This window comes from Neltuma alba, unplaced genomic scaffold, assembly GCF_004799145.2.
Source record: "Neltuma alba isolate B1F8T4 unplaced genomic scaffold, ASM479914v2 tig00010346_pilon, whole genome shotgun sequence".
In the NCBI taxonomy this organism is placed as follows: domain Eukaryota; kingdom Viridiplantae; phylum Streptophyta; class Magnoliopsida; order Fabales; family Fabaceae; genus Neltuma; species Neltuma alba.
Genome location: NW_021635256.1, coordinates 143,776 through 160,971, shown reverse-complemented (window position 1 = coordinate 160,971; position 17,196 = coordinate 143,776). Strand labels below are relative to the sequence as shown.

Genomic DNA, 17,196 nt, shown 5'->3' with positions numbered 1-17,196 from the left:
CTATCAATATTACCTCTAGTTCTAGAATATAAGATCTATTTTGTAATGCAATTTGTACTATTAACTAGATATTATATTTGGGACCAGAGATAGTAATTAATAAGGGATTGAATATTTGCTCAAAAAGGGGTTGAAAAACAGAATACAATAACGAAAAGGAACCGGGGGAAGTTGACTAAAATAAACAGTAAAGGCTCTCTCATAAATGCATGAAGAAACCCCTCTTTTCCAGCTATTTATGCTCATATCATCTTCTCCATATCCCCCACAGAATTCCATTTCAATCTCATCAACCCTTCATTGTTCTTCATTTCTGAGACTTCTCAATCTCACTTATCTTCCTCTCTTCAATCTCTTCATTTGAATCCAGAACCTGTTCTCTCAGTTAACTGTCAAATAGCTTTTTAGCTTCATCGATGGCTGACAACGTTTCTTTCTGCAACCCAACCTCACTAGTGTCAGGGCAAGGCAAGAAACAACCACCCCGTTTGATCAGCCAAGACCAAATTGAACAAATATATCAAAATTTGATGAACCAAATCTCAGTATGTGATTTTTATTTTTCTCAATTAACTTCTGATGCTCTTCGAGATTGCATATTCCAACGCTAACCGTCGTCGGGGATGATTGTGTATTTAAATTAAAATTACTAGTATATTTGTATTAAATCCCCCTCAATTCTAAAAACATTAAGCTAGTATCATTAGCTGGATACCGTTTGGTCTCTTATGAGCAGAATTTTCTTAGCTATTCATCTCTCTCTTAATCACACGGCATATACTAACGTACATTATCTAATTAGTTTTGCCAATCTTTGATTTTATTTAGTTATTATAACTATTTTTTTTTATTTTTTTTTCAATTGTAGAAATCAATCAAGGATATGAAGGTGTTGAGCAGTGAAGTAACTCCGAATCACAAGATGCCGAACTCTTTGTGCCCCTATCATCATTAACTGAAGAGGTTTAATGCTATACTCGATGAAGCAAGATTGTTCTGTGTGATTGTGGGTGAACATCTAATAATTCAAACCAAATTATTACATGCTAGATATATATGAAGCACAATTATGTGTAACTGGTTTTTGTTGTGCCAATCGCATTTCTTTCCTGTGTGTGTGTGTGTTATAATTTTGCTTTGGATCTAGATTAGTTTTTCTGTGCTTATCATTTTGTGTCATGTCATGATGATATACGATATGGTTTCATTGCTTGATCTCATACATTTGATAAGATTGTGTTATGCCTATAATATATCTCACGCGACCTTAATTATACGGTTTTGTTGTGCCCACAGTATTAATTGTTTGGTTGTTCACACATTTTTAGTCCTTTGATTTGTTTCAATCTGGTTTTATTGTGTTCACAGTATTTGTCTCACATGAATTTGATCTGGTTTTGTTGTGTTCGATCATAGTAACTGATGTATCCTCTCTGTGTGTGTGTGTGTGTGTGTATTAGCATGTTTTAACGTGCCACAAGTATTTGTCTTCACTGTAATTATCTCGTATATTATCTGATTTTGTTGTGTCCACAGTGTTTTATCTGTTACCTATTATCTCATGTATATTATTTCATTTTGTCATGTCCATGATTTGTATATTATCCTCTCCTCCCGGTTCTAAATGTAAAACCCATTTTGTAATATAAGTTACATTATAAAAGAGGTCTTATATTTAGAATTGAAAGAGTATCACTTATCATATCATGTATGTCATGATAGCTGTTATTCATTTTCCCCCAATATAAACAAGATCAATGTGGGAGGCATATATATAAGAGAGAAAAACGGAGTGAAAATAAGATATAAACAGAGAACTATTCAAATAAAATTTTCCTACAGTTCATATCTCTCTTATTCTCTCAATTCAAACTTAAACTTGTTGTGTTGAAAATTATAGATGTTACCCATTTTAATTTAATTTATAAAGAACAAGGTGTACAACAAGATGATTTTTATTCACGCAACTAATTAATTTCCATCGTTTTTTGTTTACAGACTCCGAAGAAAAGAGGAAAACGTCATACTACAAAGTTGTAGGAGAGTTTTCGTTATCATATGAAATTCCTCCTATATGTATTCAAAACAACTTTGACATGGACAACGTATGTTACTTGGCATTAGATCTTACTTTTCACATATATAATTCCATTATATATACATATCCACGCGTTTATATGTTTGAGCTCAAATAATTAATCTCTTTTGTGACAAAATGAAATTATGTGCAGCTGCTTTTAGGTGACGAAAGTGCGAGCGACCCTAGTAAGTGTCATCAGTTTTCCTTCTTCATTGAAAGACTTCAGAATTGGACTCTTCGACTGAGGGAGCGCACCAAGGGGAAGCATTGTGATGTTGTGAGTTTTTCTTTATCTTTCATAGAAAGTTTTCATTAATTAGTATGCGTGAGTATATTTATGTATACTCGTTGTATGCAGTATTATAATCATATGATGTCTGGATTTATTTCGATCGAAGAAGGAAGTGGTGAACTTCATGATCTATGAAAAGTACCCAGCAAAGCCAAGTAACAAAAAACCCAAGAAGCTTGGAATTATGGTGAGTAAACCTTATACATTAATCTTGTATAGTTTTTCTTTGTATCATAAAAATAAAGTTATTACAATTAGGTTAAGTAACAATCAGAATTGAAATAATAATAAGATTTTGAGAAGCATTGTTATGTAAATTATTGCCGTTTTTTTGCTTTTGTTTTGTTCTTCTTGTAGGAGGAAGCAAGTGTTGCAAGCAACAATGAACCATTAGGGGAAGAAAAGGAAAAGTGTGAAAATGAGAAATTGATCAAATGACTATAAAGGAAGAAAGGGTTGTCAAATTTCTCACTGAATCATATGAAAATTTGATGAATTGTGATTCTCATGGCCCTAAATGATTCGTCCAGTTGTTGTGTGGGCCTGTGGAGACAATATATTTTAATTTTCTTTAAATTTCATGTGAACAATATAGTTTTTTTTAAGAGTTATATGTGTGTGTGTGTGTGTGTGTGTTGTGTGTGTGTGCGCTTCTAGTTTATATGTCATATATTTTTGTTTTTTTCTAAGTCTAGAAAAGTTTGACAAACCTCAGTATAAATCATATGATATTGATGGGTCATGTGAATTAATATTATCGTATGTTTATAATATTTTACCATATCTTACCTTGGCTTTTTTTTGTCAATGTCAAAATCATGAAAAATTTATTGAATTTAGGGGACAAAATCTATGTACTATAGAATTATTAATCAGTAATTATTATTATCTAAAATTCAGACATACAATACAAGAACATGAATTATCCTATTTATACGGTAACTAAGCACCAACTTAAATAGTTTCTGAATGAACATTGATTAACTCAACTCATTAGGCAACCCAAGACGTACATATAGATACACACACACACACAATGTTTAGGTCTAATCTAACGTTTAATCATTAATTTGAAAGCCAAAAGTTTAATACTCATCAAATTATTGTATCACACAATTGCCAATTCACACAATTTCTAGAGGATCTATGGGACACACACACAAACACACACACACACACACGTAATTATTGAATATAACATACAAAGTTAGGGGGAAAAAAATTTCACGGACTACATTTTTGAGCTAAAATGTTTTTTCGTTTTGTTTTCTTTCTATTACCTTTTTCATTTCTTTGCTTCACTTTTTTGACTTGAAGAGAAAAAACTGTATTTTCTATAGTGATCATAACAAGCGCAAACTTGAATAGTACGTGTATATTTTTTTCCCAAGACGTGCATCAGCTAATTTGGAAATCCAAGACAACTGGCTAATCATATTATTTTAATAAAATTAAAGGAAAATGGGTAATTGCTAGCCAATGGATCGCTAAAAAAAATACTCACAAGTCTATATGCATGATATTACAAAACTAATTGTGAAGTAATCACATATACCGACAAAATGAGAGGAATTAAAAAGGATTACAGCAAATCTAATTGTGAAAATTTTTTATAAAATATTTTCGATATAAACAACTAAAGAAATTTATGGTCTATTATTTTATTACAAAGTGCTATTTTATTAATAAATTTAAACTTTAAAGTATTGGCCAGTGAAATTATAAAAAAGAAAACAGTCCAGATATTGGAAATTATAATTTTCAAGTATAAGGAAATAAGCTAAAGAAAACCTCAAATACAAATAAAATGTGCATTGAACTTTGTGGCAATTTAAATACCAGTTTTGAATTAGTATCGGTAAACTCAATTAGCTAAGAAAAGGATGAAAAGAAAGACAAAATAAGAAATAGCAAATAATTACGAGCCTTTAAATTCTTTCCATATAACAAAATCCAAAATGTTAAAGCTTGGCGTTAACGCAATGTTTGATTAATTAACCCTTATGATTTGTTCTGATTTTGATTTTATTTCATATAGTTTCAAATCATAGATTTTGATTTCTCAAAGAAAAAAACCGTACAGATTTTTTTCTTGGTGACAGAATGGCACAAATTTTTATTAAAATATAGAAACTAATATTATTAACAAAGCACTAAAAATATATCCACATACCCCAAGCGAAAAGTTCATAAAAACCAGGGACTACAATAATTTTTCAAGTCCCTAGGTTTAAACTTTGTAGAAGGAAAAAATTATATAAAAAAAGTTACCTCAGTTTATAGATAAATAAAGTAAAAATCTATATTAATTAATACCACCATACAATAAATTAAATAGTTTCCAAAAGAAAAAAGAATGTACAAAAACTCATCTACAATTTACAAGTATTTGTACACGTCTATTCAACTTCAACCTCTATCAAAAATGATAAATTTTTTGATAACTTGTTAAAATAAAAATGGTAAAACTGTTTCCAGCTATTTATCCTCATCTCTTCGTCTTCTTATCCTCCACATTACTTCATTTGAATCCAATAATCTGTTCTTTCAATTTAACTTTCAAAGACTCTTTTAGCTTTATCGATGGCTAACAACAATGTTCTTCCTTCCGATCATCCAAATTTCCAAGAACTACAACCCTCGCCGTTTGATCAGTCAAGATCAGATTCAACAAATTTCTCAAAATTTAACAGAGCAAATCTTAGTGTGTGGATTTTTTTTCTCTCTCTCTCTCATCACACAAACCAACCTTATTATCTAGCTAGTTAGTTAGTTTTGCCCACCATTAATATTATAACTATTTTCTTTATCAAATGTAGAAATCAATCAAAGATGTGAAGGTGATGAGCAATAATGAACGAACTTCATCAGAATCACATCACCCACACCTCGTGCCATTATCTTCCATATCACCTGAAGAGGTTATTAATGCTATATGTATATGCTTGTTGAAGATCTGGTTTCATTGTTCTCATAGTATATGTTTCTTAGAATTGATATGTTTTTGTTATGCTTATAGTATTTCTACCTCGTATACATATTATTTAGTTTGGTTGTTCGTATAATATTTGTCTCCTGTCGGTTTTATTGTGTCCATAGTATTGATCTCAAAGCCCGCAACCATATTATGTTCATTTATACAACTAATTTCCACTCTCTTTTTTGGTTTTTTCTTTACAGACACCAAAGAAGAGAGGAAAAAAGAGAACTACGAAAGTTACAGGGGAATTCTCTCTTTCATATGAGGTTCCTCCTATTTGCATTGATAATAACATTGACCTGGATAATGTACGTACTTTGGTTGGCTTTATTATATATATTCGACCTCACTTTTTACAGATCTTCCATTTTTTTTATGTTTGATCTCATTGTATTTGGATACAGATTCCTAAATAATCCCTGTTCATCAACAACAAGAGCTCAAATAATGTCACGCATGTGACAAATAATAATTAATTATTTGCAGATAATTTTATATGATGAAAGTGGAAGCAATACCAATAAGTGTCTTCATCATCAGTTTTCCTTCATCGAAAGACTTCAAATTGGACTCTTCAACAAAGAGAACGCATCAATGGAACTTGTGACGTTGTAAGTTTCTTTCTATGATATATTATTATCTCCAATCCTAAATATAATATCTAACATATTATTTTATAAATATTAAGAAAATTAGTTAAGTGGATTTTATATTAAATGTGCATCGGTTTTTTTAAATGTGCGTGTCTATATATATTCGTTTTCATGCAGTATTATAATCACATGAGATCTGGAAGTTCACTTCGATCAAAGATGGAAGTTGTGAACTTCTTGATCTATGAAAAATACCCATCAAAGCCAAATTGCAACAAAAAAGACAAGAAGCCTGATGTTGTGGTGAGTGATTTTATATACAATCCTTTATAGTTTTTCTTAGTATCATAAAAATTTATTATTGATCCTTTTTTGTTTTGATTTATTTATATAGGAAGCAAGTGATGCAACCAATAATGAATTGTATGGTGGCAAAGAGAAGAAAAGGTGTGATGAGGAAATGGAAAGAGAAAGGGTCGTCAAATTTCTCACTGAATCATATGAAAATTTGATGAATTATGATTTTGGTGATGACTGAGGAACCTAATGATTTGGACGATATGAAATGAAATGAAATGAATCATCATCTTTATTTTATCTCTTGGACTTCATGTAGACAATATATTTTTGTGAAAGGGTTGTGCTTTAAAATTCATCTTTATTGTACGCTGAATCATTCAACTAATCATATAAACAAATATGATACGTGTGTGTTCTTCATATTTTAATAACAGATTAATTAGAAGAAGATCATTAATTGTATTACAATACGTCAATATCCATTGTCAATTGCCCCTTCACTCCTCTATATATATGAGTGTGCGCGCGTGCGAAATCTAGATTATGAACATAAATCTAGTTTGCTAATTACAAAATATTTAAATACTTGAATGTATCAAAAAAATCAAATCTGCTAATGATTCTAACAAAAATCCATTTTGTGGGTACAACAAGAATTTGTATTCTCAAATAATATCATAGGGCTTGCCATGAGTATGGAAATTTCATTTTCTCTGCAACTAATCTCTTCCTTAGAGAAGGCAAAAATTATAAAATCCAATGATTTACTATGAATTCATTCAATGTTTTTTTAGGAAAATTTTTCATAGTTAAATTATGCATCAGATGTACAAATACTCTATCCTATCCATTTTGTTTGGGCCAAACCTACTCTATCCATTTGAAATCTTTATTTAGAGCCTTCGATATTGGTGAAAAATGCCTACTCCTTTAATTTATTAAAAATTTGTCACATGATGTATTTAAAAAAAAAAAAGCCCATGATTAACTTCTTAGCAAGACTACGAACATCCTTACCTTAGCAGTTTTTTTCTTTTTTTTTTAATGACATAAGCAAGTCATAGTTTGAGGATAAGAGCTAGGATGAAATCTAAATCACAGATGGAAAGAAATAAGCACCCACCCCAGCACTCATCCCATTTTTAATTAATTATTTTAAATAAAAAAAAATTACTTTTTAGAAAAGTAATAATAAAAAAAGGATCTTTAGTTTAGATTCTATATTTATTAAAATAATTATTTAAAAAATTAAACATCAACCGTCCAGATTAGATTTAAATAGTCCAGGGGATGAAGACTAGGTGCTTACGTTTAAGATGAGCTAAAGATAGCACCCTAACTGGATCTACTTACCCATCCGCGCTTTGGCAGCACAAATATGTTAAAAAAATATTTTTTACTTGGAGAAAAAGCCTTTTTCTAAAATTATTTCTCACTTTAAAGAGAATGCCAGTGAAAGAAAGAAAATGAAAAGGGAAGAAAAGTGGGATTCATTGCATGAGATCATTGAAAGTATAGTACGTGCTCAATCATTTAATTTATTTCTTTATTAATATGTATAAAATCGGATACGCAATAAGTGTTCTTTTTTTGAAATTACACACTGAATTTGAAACTACAGTATATTACCATGCATGATAATAATGATACTTTTAATTTGTTACTTTTCTCATCTCATTAATTATTTATTTTATTATTATAAAGGAAGCTTAATGCCAAAACATCATGAATAAATAGTACGTATCGCCTTAATTCATAAAAATTAAAAAGAACATGAGTTTATAATTTTTTTCTCATTTTTCATATACCAAATCGAAATAAATACTTCCTCCTCGTCCTTAATATACCTTCTTTAGATTTTTATTTTGGTTTTAAATATAAGACCCCAATTCATTTTGTCTCTCATATTTATTTCATTTTTTCCAAGATAGTCCTTCTAATAATGATAGTTCTAAACCAACAAATTTGATTAACAAGGATATTTTAGGAAAGACAATACCTATTTATTACAAATAATTAACTCAACTTATTTTCTTAATTTACTCAAATTAGTCAACTAGCTCTTATATTTAAGACCCGAGATAGTACATTTTTCTGACTAAAAATTTTAAAACAAAATATGCCTATAGTGGATATTTGGACTTTTGATTACATTCGTGCTTAATTTTCATTAGCATTGCCCTTTTTTTTTTTTTTTTTGGCTGAAGCATAGATATCTTCCTATTGGAGGCAATCCTATTCGAGGTACTGTCGGGCGCTAAATGTGGACATCTCTTCCAATGGGATTCAAATTTTGATTCTTCATAACAAAAAGACTGGTTCCGTTCCTTCCACTAAACCCAACCCCTGTGGTCATTGCCCTTGTTAATACTTCTTATAAACGATACTATCAAAAATTGCAAAGTCTAGCAGGAATGTTCATCGCATTATGAGGCCTGGTCTAAATAAGTTAGGCCCAATACACTACCTAGGCCCACCAATAGGTAATCAATGACTTATTTCCCAAGAAATAAATGGGTATATTTTGTGGTCATCTATAGATTATTTTTGTTGTTGGGAAACAATTTGGTGATATTTTCTTCTGATTTTAAGATAGATATAAATTTTCATTAAAAAAAAGCTACAGAAGAACTATTATGAGACAAGAATATGTATACATAATTTCTAGATAAGGAAATTGTATATATATATATATAGATGTCAGAAAAAAAAAAGGATTCATATTTATAAGTCAAACTTGTATATTCGCAGGTCCAATTTAAAAATTTATATTTACAAGTTAAACTTTCATATTAGTGTATTATTTACAAATTTGTGAAAAAAAAATTGAATTCTTTAGAGTCTCGATATTTAATTCCTTTTACTTGGCATCTGTGGGTAACCTTTTATAGAAGATAATACAAATAGGCCAAGCCCAACACATTACCCATGTCCACAAATAGGAATGCGCAGGAGTGCGCATACGTGTGTGAACATGTACTATATTCGATTTTTAATATAAGAGGTTATTTAATTTTTATTTTGTCTCAAATATAAAACCTCAATTTATTTTCTCTTTTATTAGTTACATATTTTTTGTCCAAAATAATCATTGTAATAATGATAGTTCTAGCCAATACACTTAATTAATAAAAATATTTTTAAAAAATAATACTCATTTGTTATAAATAATTAATTTAACTAATTTTTTAATATATTAAGAACTGAAGGAAGGTAGTATTTGTTTTTATCTTTTTTTTTGTGACATTTGTTTTCATCTTTTTTGATGCAACATTGCTATTATTAATTTGGATCCAGATGGGCCAGGCCCAAGTTATCGTTGAAGCCCAACACCAAAAGCTAAACAACACCTTTTAATCATCATATTATTGGCTCTATACAATTCAGGGGAGACGCTCTTCTCCTGCCTTCATATTAGTTTGAATAAACAAGAGTTTGGAGATGTGAAAGACGGATTGAAATTTTGAGGCAAAGCAAATTTATTGTCTAACTTCTATATTTAGAGCCAGAGGAAATATATTATCATCGACTTTTAATATAAGAACTATTTTGATATTTAATTTGGTCATAAATATAAGACCTCTATCATATTTATTTTTTTATTTTTTAAGGTATTCTTTTTATTAGTTACACATGTTAAATATTTTATCAAAAACACATACGATTAGCAAAGGTATTTTTTAAAAAAATAATATCTATTTATTATAAATAACCAAACTAATTTTTTTAATTTATTCAAATTAGTCAATCAACCTTTATATTAAAAATATAAGGTAGTATTTAATAGTTTTATATAGTTATTAACTAACAAAATTGCACGTAACTATTGTTAAATTTGGGGTTCTCTCCGACCTTCAAAACTGATATAGAAGCATTGAGCATACATTTTTTAATAATGACCTGGAACTTAAACTATCAAATTTGTAGAAATAAATCTGTATTATTAAATATTCAAGCGAAAATTCTCTATTATTGATTTCAATTAATCCATTATGTTCTCCTAAAATGTGCAATATGTAGAGATTTAGGAGTTATTAAGGAGATTATTCCTATAATCTATATAATTTGATATATACTTTTAAAATTTTTGGTGACTGAAAATTCCATTATGTTTTTATGGTCCATATTTACATGCAACAATAAACCTTAATCCAGTTTATCTCTTTTAAATGCCCGGGAAATTCTCATCTTGTTTGTTCCATCGTTTCGAAATTTGATAGCACTAACGTTCAGCCATAGAAAGTTACGCTTCTAGTCTCTAGAATTGTTGATAAACAATGTAATCCTAAAGCTGACTTTACATTAGATGGTCAAATAAATTATGTAAATATTTTATTGATATTTGAGAAAAAATGGAAGTAGGTAGTATATATTTTGATATCAGCTATAAGACTTGGCACCCCTGAAGATTCCCTCCCCTCCCCCCGAAAAAAAATTGAAATATTTTAATTTAAGCACAATTTGAATTCGTCATCCCAAAAACTCTAATTTTTTTTAAGTTGGTCAAAAAATATTTTTAATAAGAAATATACTCTTTAATTTCATTTTAAATACATTTTATGAATTATTATATATATTTATAGAATTTTCTATAGATGAATAATATCATACTTTCTTAAGGTAATATGCTCTGATTTTTTCTGGAAAAAAAAAATCTAAGTATTGTGCGAAATGTATAGATTTTGAATGCAAAACCACATCAAATAAATGCAACAGCTCAAGTTAGTGCCATTGACAGCAATTCTTGTTGGGGTTAGGGGGCAATTTTGATGCTAATTTTATTTTTCAGCTGTAATTTTATTCTTAATATTATTTTTCAAGTGCAATTTTGCCTCTCACGGATAAAATTGTACACACAAAAAATTATAGTCAAAATTGCATTTAAAAAATAAGATCAATGTCAAAATGACATGTTGACCTTTTTTATTATTTAAGTAGATGGTTAAATACAAGGAACAAAAAACCAGACTGGAAACTAAATCGGTCAAAATTGTAGGTTAAGGGTTAATAGGTTAGATGGAGGTTAGACCAGTCATATTAAAATAATACAATTGAATCAATAATAACAAAATACGATAACATTCAGAAATAATAATCACTCAACAAAAATAAAAAACTACAAAAATATATTAAATGTTTAATTGTACCAAACTAACATTAATAAAAAGTTAAGAGGATGTTGAGAGATTATATATTTAATTATATATATAATTATATATCATATAATGTTTGATTATGTTAAATTAGTAGAAATCATATAGATTAATTGGTTGAAATTCAAAATATTATTTGTGTGCGTATAATACTTTTAATTAAAATGTATAAAAACATTTATATTTAATCCTATTTAATATAAACAACACATGGACTCTTGTTAAATGTTTAAATATATAAAATCTTGTATTTCTTTATTCTGTGTAACTTCTCTTTCTCGTGATGTAATTCAAATTTTTCTTTTTTTTTTTTTGTTTTTTGCTTTTTTTATTTTCTTTAATTGACAATTAACACTCTTCTGCCTTTACTCTTCCCTCTGCATTTTGGGTTGTTTGCTGGCGTGGGGAAATTATCTCTGCCCCAACTCGAAACACTGCATCCAAGAGTGAAGCAGGACATCGCTTGAAGAAGACATGCTCTCTTCCTCCTTATCTTTGCACGCATTGTATCTTAAACATCCGGCTATGCCCATGGTTTAACAGATCTGGTCGACTATGATTAAAGCAAACCTGACTAATAACCGGTTCACTAGTTTTCGGTCTGAACCAGTTGGTCCGATCTGATTTTTTGAATCTCGGTTAAATGTGATTTTCAACCTTTCTAATTTCTCTCAATATCCGAAGAAAAATTAAATCAACGCTAATTGATATGAAATACACTCCATGCATCTAAAAAAAAAAGTTACAGCTGCACAAATTTGTATTTTATTTTATAATTTTTTATGTTTAAAAAAATTACAAGCCCCCTTCCATCACAAGTACAATTAATAGCTACATGCATCTAGAGGTTTATTCTTTTATTTCTAAACTTTTTTTTTGGTGTGAAAAAAAGGGAAGACAGCAAATACCTTCCCTTCCTATTTCCTATATACTCCACACTCCAAAAATACTTCTTCTTCTTCTTCTTCTCTCTCCCTCTCTCCCCCTCCTTTTCTTCATCTTCTTCCTCACCACACAGAGCTCACACAAGATGCTTCAACGTCGTCGTATTCTCCTTCCCTTGGCCACCTTCATATTCTGGTCATGTTTCGACGGCGTCGTTTCCGACCCCCAGACCCATCTCCTGAACAGAGGGTGCAGCCAGTACAACGTCTCCAACTTGGCCAGCTTCAACGACAACCTAAACGCAACGTTTCGAGACCTCAGAGATCAGGTCGTCGCCCAGAGGAAGCTCTTCGCCACGGCACAGCAAGCCAAGGGAGGCAGCCCCGTCTACGCTCTTTTCGAATGCAGAAACTATCTCTCCGCCGCTGACTGTGCCGCTTGCTTCAACATCGCCGCCGCACAGATACGGAACTGCTCCGCCGGAGCCAACGGTGCCCGCGTTATCTACGACGGCTGCTTCCTCAGGTGCGGTCTCTAAGTTTGACTTTTCTTTGTCATAAATAGTAAGGCCGATAGATAAGATATTTATTACGAATTTATTTCAATATTTTATTTGATAAAACATTGATATTATTATATGATATCCCACCTCCATAGATGTGTGGGCATGTTGATTATTTAAAGACAAAGGAATAAAAAAAATTTAGACGTTTTTGATAAATATTCATACTCTAATGATGTTGAAATTTGGTCTTAAACATCCAAACAAAATATGGAGTAAATATTTAAAATTAAAGGAGGATATTATTTTTAGTCCCTAAATTTTGATTTTATTTTCTTGTGATCGCTAAAGTTGAAATTAGTAGTTTTGATCTTTAAAATTTGTCTTAAAGATCCTTTAAAATTTGTCTCCATTTAATTTGCTTTCATACGTACAACAGTAGAATAATTAATCCGTTATTCCATTCTCTGACCAATATAATGCTTAATTATGTGTAATGCTTCTCCATTATTAATTCTTATCTTTGTTATTATATTCTCTTTTTTATACCTTGTCTCTGCCAACTGCCGGCGCCAACGATTCATACCCATCTATATAAAATGCTCTTTAATTTCAAACCGGTCTCGTATTATTATATAATAATATAATAATAATATAATCATCATCATCATCATCATCATCATTTACATTCCTCAGGTAAGGCCTGTTCCGCCCTTTTTTTTTTTAAAAAAAAAATAGGTGCAGCCATCTTTTTATTGGAAGCCTGAATATGACCACTTCTTCATTACAAAATTATGCTTTTCTTATTTTATTTACAAGTCATTGTCAATATATTTTATCTTAATAAAAACAGTCTTTAAATCTTATTGTCTTTACCTGAAAATTCAACAAATTTTCTACTTTAAACATGTTTAATATATGTACTTTTCAACAAAATAACAATTTATATAATAATGAACTAATGAGGAAATAGTATATTCATACTAAAATTAAAATTAATATAATTTTTAATCTATTAAGTTTGTCATCATTTTACTTATGATCTCTTAAGTTTCAAATCTTATAAGATTCAATCTCTTATCATCTCTTACATTAACTATTTCTTTCCCGTAATACCCCATTTATTCTAGCATTTTTATTCCTATGCATTAATTTTAGTAATTAAATGGCAGGTTATTTTTTCGGAGGAAAAAAAAAGGTACAGGTGCATCTAGCGCTGTGATCTTATTTCTCAAATGCATCCAACACCTTCATATTAATCTTTTGTTACACCCAACATTTTAAAATCAGGGTGCTTGATGCACTATGAATAAAATCAAGGTGCACACCTAAAATACAAAATTAGAGTAACGTATACATCTTTATCCAAAAAGATGTATACAAAACATATTACAAGTTACCTAATATCTACATATTAATTACAAATAATCATCTTAACTACTTTTGAATTCTACCAATTAGTCAAAAGACCTTGTATTTAGAATCAAGAGGAGTATCTTGTTCCATGCGACTTAAATGGAGGCAATACTCGTTAGGTATGAGAGCAGTAGTTTCTATGATCAGACGACGCAGCCTGGCAACAGCATGGCTTGCGGGAATCAAACTTATGGAGATAACACAACATTTGACTCAACAGCTCAACAAATGCTAATCAATCTCCAAACAGCAACACCCAGAATTACTGGTTTCTTTGCAGCCACAAAGACTCGGATACCTAACAATGGTCCTACTGTCTATGCCATTGCTCAGTGTGTTGATACTGTCACACACAGTGGCTGCCTTGATTGCTTGAAGGTTGGCTACAACAATCTGCTGACTTGTCTTCCCACTTTGGAGGGTAGGGCTTTTGATGCTGGTTGCTTCATGAGATACTCCACCACTTCCTTCTTTCCTAATAACCAGACCATTGATATAACACCCTTCTTGAAACAAGGTTCAGTTCATTTGAAGGATTCAATATCTGCCTTTTTTATTTATAACGTTCAAGTGTAAGAAGCAGAAAATGAGATTGTATTTTACTATTTTTCTGTATTGTAGGTTCAAGTAAGAGGGGAGCTATTATTGGTGGGGTCGCAGGAGGAGTGGCTTTTGTTTTGATTGTCCTTGCAGTGTTTCTTTTGATTATGCAACCCAAGAGGCCAAAGAAGGTTCCCAGAGGTAAGAATACTTGGAATGTCTTCAGTTACTTAAGTCGTGAAGGTTTAATATAATGCTTAAGAGAAAAAGTCAAGCTTTCATCTCTACGAAGGCATGAATCACTGATTGATTTGTTCGTTTGTTAAGATGTTTTAACTTGTGTTTTCCCTGACAGATGACATACTGGGAGCAACAGAGTTGAAAGGACCTGTTAAGTACAGATATAAGGACTTGAAGATTGCAACAAAAATTTTAGTGAAGAAAATAAACTGGGAGGAGGAGGATTTGGTGATGTATACAAGGTAAAACTTCTGATTTTCTTCATTATTCAGTCTAGTTTTACGCAAGGATGTTTCTAAGTGAGCCTGTAAAAGGTTATATTTCCAAAGACAAAACATTAACTATTGAATTATTTCAATGACTGAAATTCTTAATCACCGTGGACAGGGCACTCTTAAGAATGGGAAAATAGTTGCAGTCAAGAAATTAGCTTTAGGTAACAGCAAGAGGATAGATGAAGATTTTGAGAGTGAAGTGAAGCTTATTAGTAATGTTCATCATCGGAATCTTGTTCGCCTTTTGGGATGCTGCAGTAAAGGCCAAGAGAAGATCCTTGTTTATGAATACATGAAAAACAATAGTCTTGACAGATTCTTATTTGGTAACTCATATCAACCATCAAGTTCTTCAAGTATTAGCTACCATTAATTATTTGTAATGTGTGAATATATTTTCTATTTAGCAATATATCCTTAACTTCTCCAACAAACACTTAACCATATGTTACGGTTTTATACATTTATTGAAAAACTTAACAAACGTTTTTGTTGGTTTGCTACTGAAGCGTTTTGAGAATAAATTTCATGCTTCATTCTTCCTTTTTCCTTAACGTTCAATGTGAAACAGGCCAAAACAAAGGTTCTCTCAATTGGAAGCAACGGTATGAAATAATTTTAGGCACAGCAAGGGGTTTGGCCTATTTACATGAGGAATTCTATGTTTGTGTCATACATAGAGATATAAAGACCAACAACATCCTCTTAGACAATGATCTTCAGCCTAGAATTTCTGATTTTGGGTTGGCAAGACTTCTGCCTAAGGACCAATCTCATCTTAGCACAAAGTTCGCAGGAACATTGTAAGTTGCAACACTGCATTTGTTTAATCTTCCATAACTTCTAATATATCACATGTATTACATAAGACATAAAAAAAATCTATACATCAGTGAATGGACCAGTCTTGTTGCATTAGTCTATATTACAACATTTTTTTTTTTGGTTTACCAAAAAAAAAAATTTGTATGTTTGTGTCTATGTCATTGTCCTTATGATTGTACCAAACAATATGCATTTGTTAGGGGATACACAGCACCTGAGTATGCAATTCAAGGTCAATTATCAGAGAAGGTCGATACCTATAGTTATGGAGTTGTAGTCCTAGAAATCATCAGCGGCCAAAAAGCATTGAATTAAAGGTTGATCCTAATGCCGAAGGCGAATTCCTCCTTCAACAAGTAAGAAATTTCTGTTTGAAGACTGATGCAATTTTGAGATATTTTTAACAGCTCATCACCGCATAATTAATTCTTTCTAAGAAATTACTCCTTTGTAACCCCGCCCTAGGTTTTGTTATGCTGCTTTCCCCCGTGCTCTAAGACACTTTGATTTCACCTGGCAGGCCTGGAAACTATATGAGAAAGACATGCACTTGAAATTGGTGGACGAGACCTTAGAGCCTAATGACTATGATCCAGAAGAAGTGAAAAAAATCATAGAGATTGGTTTGCTTTGTACCCAAGCATCTCCTGCAATAAGGCCAACAATGTCTGAAGTTGTTCTTATGCTTAGAAGCAAGGGCTTAATGGAGCACATGAAACCCACTATGCCAGTCTTCATTGAAACTAATTTGACGTCTAGGGAAGGCACCTTAACCTCAACTTCTTTCCTTAATACCAATGCTACAGCCTCCACTATTACACTATCAGCAAGATGATAGTACTACACAAGAATTTACAGCTGGAAGTGACTTAGACAGTTGAAGTTTCAACCTAATAATGTAAAAAGTAAAAATGTAAAGTCCTTTAATTAGTTTTACTATCATATTAAGGATCAAATTTTATTCTTATTTAACTGCAAAAATAACACAAAGATACTTTATCCAAGAGTATATAAGAGATACTCCTTTGGTTCTTAATATAGGATCCAATTACTAAGTTAGTTTTGGTTCTAAATATAAGACCTATTTCTCATATTTATTAATTTTTTCTAAATTA

General features: G+C 30.8%; 1 pseudogene; it reads left to right on the top strand.

The window, feature by feature from the left end:
* The first annotated feature begins 1,435 nt into the window (after positions 1 to 1,435).
* On the top strand, positions 1,436 to 17,008 carry LOC114755896 (cold-responsive protein kinase 1-like; annotated as a pseudogene).
* The last annotated feature ends 188 nt before the right edge of the window (positions 17,009 to 17,196 follow it).